Source organism: Ailuropoda melanoleuca, chromosome X (genome assembly GCF_002007445.2).
Source record: "Ailuropoda melanoleuca isolate Jingjing chromosome X, ASM200744v2, whole genome shotgun sequence".
Taxonomy (NCBI): domain Eukaryota; kingdom Metazoa; phylum Chordata; class Mammalia; order Carnivora; family Ursidae; genus Ailuropoda; species Ailuropoda melanoleuca.
In genome coordinates, this window is record NC_048238.1 from 103,460,947 (window position 1) to 103,471,231 (window position 10,285).

The window sequence follows — 10,285 nt, forward strand, 5'->3', positions numbered from 1 at the left end:
ATGGCATGGGGCTGCATGCCACAACCCTGAGATGATGACCTGAGGTGAAACCAAGAGTTGGATGCTCAACGGACTGAGCCACCCAGGCGCCCCTCATTATTAATCTTTTTAAGTTTTTTAAACATTGTATATTTTTTAAGTTAAACACTGTTTAAAATTCCTTTGTAACACAAGCAAACTGAATTCAACAGCACGTTGAAAGGATCATATACACCATGGCCAAGTGGGATTTACTCCAAGGATGCAAAGATGGCTCAACATATGAAAATCAATTAATGTGATAAGCCACATCAACAGAATGAAGGATAAAAATCACATGATCATCTCAATAGATGTAGAAAAAGCATTTGATTAAATTTTAAAAACTTCCATGATACAAACTCTCAATAGGGTAGAAATAGAAGGAAATCACTTCAACATAATAAAACCATATATGACAGGTCCACAGCTAATATCATATTCAATAGTGAAAAGCTAAGAGTTTTTCCACTAAGCTCAGGAACAAGGAAAGTATGCCCTCTCATACTACGGCCACTTCCATTCAACATAGTACTGGAAGTCCTAGCCTGAACAACTAAAAAGAAATAAAAGTCATCCAAATAGGAAAGGAAGAAGGAAAGGTGTCTCTGTTTGCAGATGATAGGATCTTATATATAGAAAACACTAAAGACTCCAACAACAACAAAAATATATTAGAACTAATAAATTCAGTAAAATTGTAGGATACAAAATCAACATAGAAAAATCTGCATTTCTATATACTAATGTTGAACTATTTGAAAAGGAAATTAGGAAAACAATCCCATTTATAATAGCATCAAAAGGAATAAAATACTCAGGAATAAACTTAGCCAAGAAGATAAAAAGATTTGTACACTGAAAATGACAAAACACTGGTGAAAAAAAATTTAAAAAGACACAAATAAATGGAAAGATGTCTTGTGTTCAATTGGAAGAACTAATATTTTAAAATTGTCCATACTACCCAAAGCAATCTATGAATTTAATGCAATCCCTGTCAAAATCTCAGTGGTATTTTCTACAGAAATAGAAAAACCAATTCTAAAATTCATATAGCACCACAAAGGACCCCAAATGCCAAAATAATCTTGAGAAAGGAGAACAAAGCTGGAAGCATCACAATTCCTTACTTCAAAATATATTCCGAAGTGACAACAATTAAAACAGTATGGTACTGGCTTAAGACAAACAAATAGTCTGACAGAGCAGTGTCACTGAGTTTCTAGAATCCTTGGTGCCAGAGCTATTTATGCTTTGCAGAGTATTCAAATAGACCAGACTTTTCTAAAGTTGCTGATATTTTTTTTCCACCTTGAACCACCAGTGCTGATAAACTTGTCTATTTTGCTCAGGCATGGGAACTTGCCAAGAAGTTATTAGCCTCTTTGATATGCTGGGATTCCCTTGAGTTGGACAGTTTTGTGTACTTAATCACTCGTTTTTTTTAGCAGCACTCCCGTGGAGAGACAGCAAGAAGGAGAAAAAAAAAAAACCCAGATACATTACCAGATGGAGAAAAGCATTAGCCACACTTGACCTTTGGAGTGTTCTATCATTGTCTTCTAGGCCCACATCCGGGGAGATCTCTGTTGGGCAGATGCCTGGAGCCAGCCTGCATGTGTTCAATATCGAAACCTACAAGAAAACTGAAACAAACAAGCAACAGTGTCTGAACATATTAGGTCACAAAGAAAAGCCTGAAGTGTTGTTTAGTGTATTTATATGGAAGTTGAGGGCAGAAGTGGGGAAGGTAAGAGGAGAAAAAGTCCAGTTCTATTTTTTGAATGAAAACATAACACAGGAAAGGTCCTCTTTTAAAATTTTTATTCAACTTTTCCAGGATGATGAGTCCTTTGACTCTGTTTAATTCAATTCATTTATAGTCAGTCTCTTTCCAAATTAATTTTGCTCCTCTTTTCTGACCTTTCCCCTGTGAGGAAAAACTAAATTCAGTGCCCTGTGAAATGTCTCAATTTTTGCTGTGCAAGTGGGTAATGATGTTTAAAGCTGGAAAATGGTATTAGATTTCATCTTCCTACCTGCTCCAAAAAGTTTGCAGCCCTATCCTGGGCTGCTATGTAGGAGATCATCATGACTATAAAATAATTTTGAGTGTTGCTATTAGTGGTAGGCAAATGTACATCCACAAGGAAGTTAAGAAGGGAGGACAGGCATGGCTAACCACAACATCACACATGATAAAGAGCGTAGCAATCATTTCTCCTCCCTCCAACAGAGACAGAGAAAGAAAGAAAAAGAAAGAAAGAAAGAAAGAAAGAAAGAAAGAAAGAAAGAAAGAAAGAAAGAAAGAAACTAGAACTTCAGAAGAGTGAAACCACAGAGCTTCAACAAATGTATCCAGAGCCTCCTCCCCTCTTTTGTCATTATAGTCGGAGATCCTAAAGGATGCTGCCTCCTTACCACTTTGTGTGCAAGACTGGGTTTCCTGCCTTTCTTCGCTGTATCCTCATGGAGTAGGGAATCAATTCAACAGACTCCTCTTCCCCAAATCCAGTTCCCATGGGACACAATCGACCACCTCTATGAACAGAAGCACCATGGGAAGAAGGGGGAGGTAGATAGTGAGTATTCCTTAGTAAGAGCGGTTTGGGGCTTTTTTTTTTCTTTTCAGTTTTATTTTGGTACCATAGAGGCCAAAATGGAAACTCAGTTTCAAGTTAGAGGGAATAGGCTCCTTCTCCTCACTTTGTTAATATTTCATCCACAGGGTTCTAATTATTGAGACCCAAGTGCAACTGACTAGACCACCCAGCCTGTTGCTTTATTTCTAAGATGAACAGAACCACACTCCAAGAAAAGGTGACAACTCACCAAGACCCTCCTTCCTCAAATGCAGAGCAGACACACGCACAAAATGAAAACGGACTCTTCCTTATGGAGAAAGAGGAAAAACAGGAAAGGGAGGCAAAGAAAGAAATGAAATGACACCCTCCCTATCGCCTGAAAGCAGCAGCGAGGGCGAACTGGGAGACACAAAGACCTCATGTGGAAATTGCTAGGAGGGTGCAGAGATTTTGCCTGGAATGGAATAGTTGAGAACTGTTTTTAAAAATCTGCGGTACTCAATTCGTTCATCCCTGAGATGCCTGAAAAGAATTAGAACACAAGTCCCAGCAACAAAAGCTACGTTTGAGCTCAGCAGCGAACACCCACCAATCGAAGTAGGAATAATGCAACCGCCTGCCCAGCTTTCAAGGTTTCAAAAACAATAACCCCAAACTCCCTCAAGGGCTTTGTTGAGCTAGAAGGAAGTACAAACTCTTGCACTTGATTGAGAAAACACCTTGACTTCAGTCCTTTCTAAGTCAGATTGGAGATAAACAGCCAGAAGTACAGGCCCATGCATGACAGAGTCAAAATTCTGTGGTATCACTACAAAGTGAGATTTTTGCCTCAACAATGCCAAACTTCTGTGTTAAGGGAAACGTTGCTGGAAAGAACCAAGCTGCAAGATCTTTGAAGGAAGGAGGAGGTCTTGTTCTCCATTGTCTTTCCAAGCATATACCTCAGCACCTGGCATGCAGTATTTGCTCATTCTTATGTTCATTAATTAGAGAATTTATTGGAAATGATTATGGCATGTGGGGGCAAAAGGAGCAACTGCAATAAAGAGAGAGGAGACTTTGCAAGAGAGAAGGCAAAGAGTAAACAATGCTAGAAAGAGCTAGGTATCAGGAAGTGGCATGAGCAAGGGTGGCAGGTAAGCAGTTAGAGATACCCCTCAGGAACCGTCCAGTACCTTGAGAACACCAGGCTCTCCTGTCCCTCTCCGCCTTTACACAAACTGTGCTCTCAGCCAGGACTTCCATCTCCACCTATCAAAATCCAATGCATCATTCAAAGGTAAGGTCAAATGATACCTGCTTTGCTCCTCACGGCTGAACACCTGTTCAAGCAGCGTGCTGTCTTTCTATTACAGCAGTGAGGATGTGGGGTTCTCGTCAGTCATTTTCACGTCGGCCTCCTCTACTGGGCTGTGGTCTCTATGGGAGCTGGGACGTGGTCCCACTATTCCACACCCCCCAGCACTCAACCCGGAGAAGACACAGAGTGGGGACTCAGGGGAAGTGCATTAACTTCAATGTAAAGAACACACTCTATTGAGGAAATGCTGCCCTGGTGCGGGGAGGGGGGAAGGGTGGTGTTTTCCTGCCCCAATTTGCTCCAGTTCAAACCCACAACAAGCAGCTGATGGGCCAAGATTTCCCTATTTGTTCCTCATCCCTGGTGGGCAGCGCCACTGGGCATAAAGCCTCTCAGAAATGCCGGGTTTTGGTGACCTTCCCTGACAGCCCACCCCTGATGCCCTCTGGGGCTGACTCTAGGCACACACTTTGACCTTGTGGCTGGATAGGACCCAGCTGCCAGCCCTGCGGTTTCCATACACATTTCCTCTGGAATCCTGAAGTCTTTGCGCTGATCTTTTGCTACCACTTGGCCCAGTCTTCTGGTCCTGATTCTTATCTCATTTCTCAGACTATCTCCATCTGTGGATTCTGTGTTCCGTTAGGGCATGGAGTCCCACAGCTGTTCGGACATCTGTCTTGGATGCAGTCCAAGTGGGACTGGTACCAGACAATCCTGGTGAGATAGCACTGATGTCTCTCAGCAACTGCACACGGTCGGTCATCCCCTCCTTCTTGACATGCTCTTCTCTGGTCCCAATTTCTCTCTTTTGCAGGTGCTTTCCCTTCCAAGCTGCTTCAACAGCAGAGATTCTCGCAATTTAAGGTAAAGAAGAATAGCCTGGAAAGCTTAAAATGCACATTCTTGGGCCCTGCCCACAGGTATTCTGGTTCAGAAGGGGTCTGAGGATCTGAATTCTAACAAGCACCTCATGTGCTTTCGGTACCGTGGACGCACGGATGGCACTGAAAACCAAAGCCTGAACCAGCTGCAATCATTGCTGGGCCTTTTCATTCTGTGACCTCCTTCTGTGACCTCCAGTGTCAGTTCTGTCTCTGGCCTAAGCTGCTCCTCAGAGCTCCTGTTGGACAAAAAGGCACCCGCCTACCCGACACCTTGAAGGCTTCCAGCCATTTCCAACTCCCCTGGAGGTCCTCATCTCAGTGAACGGCATATTCTTCAACCCAGCTGCTCAGGGCAGAGGACTCTGAGAAGCCCCCTTGGCTCCCCTGTCACCCTCGACTCACGTATCCAGTCTATGGGCAAGGCCGGCAGAGTCTTCATTCACAGTCCGGCCCACAGCCACACACTGCCTCCGTCCTTAACAGCTTCGATCGCCTTCAGTACTACCGAAAGATCTTCCTGACTGGTTGCCCCACTTATACTCTGGGCCTCACTTTCTAGTTACCTAATCAGGGTACCTCCATGCTTTATAAACCTCCATTTACTTCTCAAAGTACCTGGTAGTCAGACTCCTCCCAGGCCTTTCACAACTTAGCCTGGGGGTCAGCACCCAGGCTTGTGGGCCAATCCGCCCACACCACCTGTTTCCTTGAAATTTCATTGAAACACAGCCCCACCCGTTTGGTTTGTTTACTTACTCTCCACAGCTGCTTCCGGGCTCCAACAGCAGAGCTGACTCGTTACAGCAAAGACCACATGGCCCACAAAGCCTTAAGTATCTGCTCTCTGGCCCTCTGCCCAATAAGTCTGCCAACCCCTGGTCTAGCCTCTGCCTACCTCACCAGCACCACATAATGAGCTAATTCCCACACTGGGGGCTGGGACCATGTTGCTCCCTCAGTTTCAAATGCTCGGCACCAGCCCCACTCTTCAACAACTAATTCGAGCCCACCCTTTTGGTCTTTAATTTAAATGTCCTTTCCACAGGACAGCCTCGACTAACTGATCCCCCACCCCCTTCTCCCCACTCCAATATGACCGTGGTCAAATGAATGAAAGCTGCTTAGGGGACACACATGGGTCTTTAAGAGAGTAGGTTTAAGTCAGTCTGCCAGTTCCAATCGAGCTGAGCCACACGAGCTTTACATATGATACGACTGAAAGAGAGAGAGGACTCAGTCCACCGTTCATCACAGGCCCGAAACGCAACCATTTGTCCTACGAACATGGTCTCCTCCTCTCCTCCTCAATACCCTCTCTTAAAATACCCCGAGAGTGTTAACACACGCGTGCACCTGTGAACTAGCTGCAATGTGAATTTGGTATTTGAATGTGAGTCAGGTAGAAAGAAAAAACATCAAACAGAATTAGAATTTTAATGGGAGTGGGGAGCACTTGACCACTGTCACAAAAGAGGATGTTTGAACAAGGAGCTATGGAGCTGCCCTGGCAGCAGGCAGGGAGAAGTGGGGGCACGGGTGGGCACGTACACGAAGACAGGGGGGAGGCCAGAGGGTCATGTGCTTTGTAACATGTCAGCAACAAACCAAACGAAATATTTGAATATTTCGGGAATAGAATATTCCCTTCTATTCTTTTCTACATAAACATTAATTAGGGAGAGGTTATTTATACATTTAACACTGCAACTGTTTAGAAGTGAAGTATGATTCCAAAGTGGAAAACTGCTAATTTTGAATGAATTGTTAACTAGTACCTGAAGGAATACTCTTTGTGATTAAAGGGGTCTTTTTTTTTTTTTGAAAGAAAACTTTGTCTCCATGGAATGAAATTCAAATAAGTATTTCTGAGAGTTTTTTTTATAATTCAGATAATTTGTGGTTGCTATTCTTAATATAGTCTGTTGAGCTATAGCCTGCACTAAAATTCTCTGGAATAATTTTCAATTCTATCTAATTGAGGGTAAATAATTAAAAAATAGACCCAACTCTAATTAGAGAAGATGATATAACAATAAACTAACCTTTGTGTTCCATTTGCCAAGCTCAAGAAATAACCTCAAAATTGAAATGTAGGACTGAAATAATAAATATGAGCACATCTTATCGCTGCTGGCGTGAGGTTGTTACTAGAGTGCCACCTTCAGTGCAATGTACAAAGGAAGTTGTTTTTTCCTTTGTGAGAAAATTAAACATCAGAGACTATTCTTTTTGGAATGCTGACACAAAATGAAAACACTAATAATTAGAAGGAAACTTATGTTTCTTCCAAAATGATGCTTCACGTCTAACTGGTATTTGGGGTTATTGATTTGTTATTCTAATATCCAGTGGATATCATCTATTAGTAATTAAGCTACTATAGATCGAGGATTTGAATGGGACAAAAGAGATATTTGAAAGTTTTGACTCGCTTCATCAATGACTTCAGTGTCTAAACCAGAGAATCCTAGGATCTTAGACGTGTCCTCCAAGAACAACTAGTCCAAGCTTGCATTCAGATACATTTTCTTGAATAACATCCTTCCTCCTTGTCACTGTGGATACTTGTACGGATAAAGAACTCTGTATTTTGAAATCTAGCTCATTCCAGTTATGGGCTGCTAGAAAACCTTATGGAAAATGTCCTTATGCTACATTGGAATGTCTCCCTGCAGCCTCACCCACAGATCCTCATTCTCCTCCTTGGAACTTCCAAATAGAACAGTGTAATGGAAATAGCATTATCCTGTGAGTCAGGAGAAACAGGTTGTAGACCAGATTGGTCTTAATATGTTACTTGGCTTTGGGCAAGTCACCTTCCCTCTCTAGCCCTAGTTGCTTCCAAAGGAAAAGAAATAGGGATGAAACGATCTGATTTGCAAATTCAAGGAGGATGTATGCTCCCGTCTTCCTGTGATGGCTCTTAAACCTTGGAGGTGACTAGTTACCAATAGGCTCTTGGTTTACCTCTGTTCTGATACCGTTTAAGATGGAATAAGGACCATTAAGTTCTACCGTAAGACCACTGTGTTAGGTCAGCCCCTGGCCTTTTTCAATATGTTTATAGTCATATGAGCAGCTGAAATCAAATACGCGTTTGAGATTAAATAACCAAGTTAGTGCTCACACATTCTACGCTGCGGCCGCATCTAAGCAACGAGGATGACTGTGCAGAGAATGGAAATGCTGTTCTGGAACCGAGTCCTACTTTCCTCATAACGCACAAATCGAAGCCTACAAAAAAGCCGACATGTTCAAAGGAAAGTGATCTACCTTGATGTAATTTTAATAAAATGCCTGTGTTTTGGTTCTCTGAAAAGCCCTCTTTTCCTAAGGACGGGCAAGTTCCCTTCTGAATCCTGATGGTTTTACCCAGTTTCCAATACACATTTCCGTGTGACTGCTTAGTTACATATAGAAAAAAAATGCTTTGTGAATTTTCACGGTGAGAATTGGTACAGCAGCATTTCAGCAGCTGTGCCAAATCTGAGCAAACGACTATTTTCTGACATAGTGCAAGGAGAAAATAACAGCCATGTTTATGGCAACACATGGCAAACCTGCCCACATGTCAGCAGTAAGAAACTTCTTTAGTTATTGCAGCTGATTTCTTTGAGTCCAACCCAGGAGTTAAAGCACCGCCCTTCGATTCCACTGCAAGGAGACCTCAAACACAAGAAATATCTTCCTAAAGTTGGCTTTTCCCCCAATAACTCACTCTATCTTCTTATAATTATTTTTGTGTCAGCAGGACTTCCTTTTAAATCAATCACTTACTGTACTAAATTTTCTATATTTCTGGAACTTATAGAAGGAAATGAGCAGATTGAAGTGTGATGATTCTTTCTATAAATAAACTGTGAGTTCCCAGGATGGAATTACTTCCCACTTTGAAGGAGAGCTAGGCATAAAACAACTAGTAGATGTTGTGGGCTGGAAGGTTAACTGGTAAATAAAAACAAAGATGGCAATGTGGAAAACAAATTCAGTTGAAATGCTCTCTACGCGTGGTAATACTACAATGGCAAATATATGCTTGGACACAGAATCCTAGATTATTTCGTGTCCTGTCACTAACGACCAAGCAGCAGTGAAAAAAAAAAAAATCTCTCCCTGAGCTAGCCTGTGCCGTAGATGATGTTGGCTGTTCATAGCAGCAGAAGAGAAGAATTTCCAGCAGGGAGGACTTGGCAAATGTGACACATCCTGCTATGGAACAAGGAGACCCATGGCAGAGACATGGCTTCCCGGGGGTTCTTGCAGGAAATGGCTTTTGAAATATGCACTTGGTAATTTGTGTTGAAATACAATTTCTGAAAACAAACCAAAAGGCTTAGCAGCTTTTTACCATGGGATTAGGAACCCAAATGTTTGCATCGATTTCTTTTGCTCCCTATCAAAATTCATTATATGTACTATGCATGTTTCACTTCCTATTCTTCTTAAGCACAAATACTGCTTATTGGTTTTTACAATCAGTCAGTTCGTGATGTCAGTCATCCCGGGAAACAAGTCTACGGGAGCTGAAAAGGTAACCAGTTGTTTTAATTGTTTAATTTAATTGTTTAATGTTTCCTTGAAAACATAGGAATTACTAGTGTTGTGTTGGTACATCCTGGGTTTCAGGTCTATTTACAAGAAATAAAGTGGAGAGAGAGAATAAGGAGAAGGAAGTCTATGACTTGACATATGTTGCCATGATTCTTGTTAGGACTCAGATTCTGAGTTCTTTCTGATAAACTTTTTTTTTTTTTCTCTGCATACTCCTTTGCCCTTATCCTTCCTGATCTTAACTTAGATACAGAGCTCTTTGGTCAGTAATTTGCAACCTACTTCTTCTTTTTAACTTCCATGTTCTAATACTGCCTAATCAAATTCTCACCCTAGGGTTCTTTATTTTGGATTTAGATGTCTCTACATGGTTCTCTGAATAATACTTGTGAAAGGTAGCAGCAGCATTGATTTGTACCTTGGTTGGCTACCTGGGAGTTCCATACTGCACTGTACCTTAAATATGCTTACAGATGGAAGGATGATAATGATGATAAAGTTAACAAGGAAAATCAAAACCAAATATTAAGACAGTGGACATTACTGAAATCCAAGGAGGTCCTGGGACGTAACTGAGCCAAATTTCTGGTATATATGAACACAGTGGTCAGGTTTCCATGTAAAGTGAAGAAAAAAGCAGGACATTTATCATTGGGGCCCCAATACCTACTTTGATTTGGAAAATCTAGATAGTCAAGGCAGAAATATTTTGTTTATATCGACTAAGTAATTCCCTTTGTGCATAATTTACTACTTGTGAGTACGTGCGTGTGTGTGTGTGTGTGTGTGTGTGTGTGTGTGTTATGTAGTGTGTGTGGGGAGGCAGGTAAGTGGACCTGGCCTATTCTGTTTTGTTTGGTTTTTCTTTTAGACCTGGCCTATTGTAGAAACTAACAAAACAATTACATCGGCCAAAACCCAAATTATTTGCATTTCTTCTT

General features: G+C 41.7%; 1 long non-coding RNA gene across 1 annotated transcript; it reads right to left on the minus strand.

The window, feature by feature from the left end:
- Window positions 1–1,544: 1,544 nt before the first annotated feature.
- On the minus strand, window positions 1,545–3,842 carry LOC117797422. Its single transcript, XR_004622376.1, has 3 exons — window positions 3,782–3,842; window positions 2,443–2,562; window positions 1,545–1,667 (listed from the first exon to the last, which is right to left on the minus strand). It is a non-coding gene; the product is annotated as an uncharacterized LOC117797422 (long non-coding RNA).
- Window positions 3,843–10,285: the final 6,443 nt, after the last annotated feature.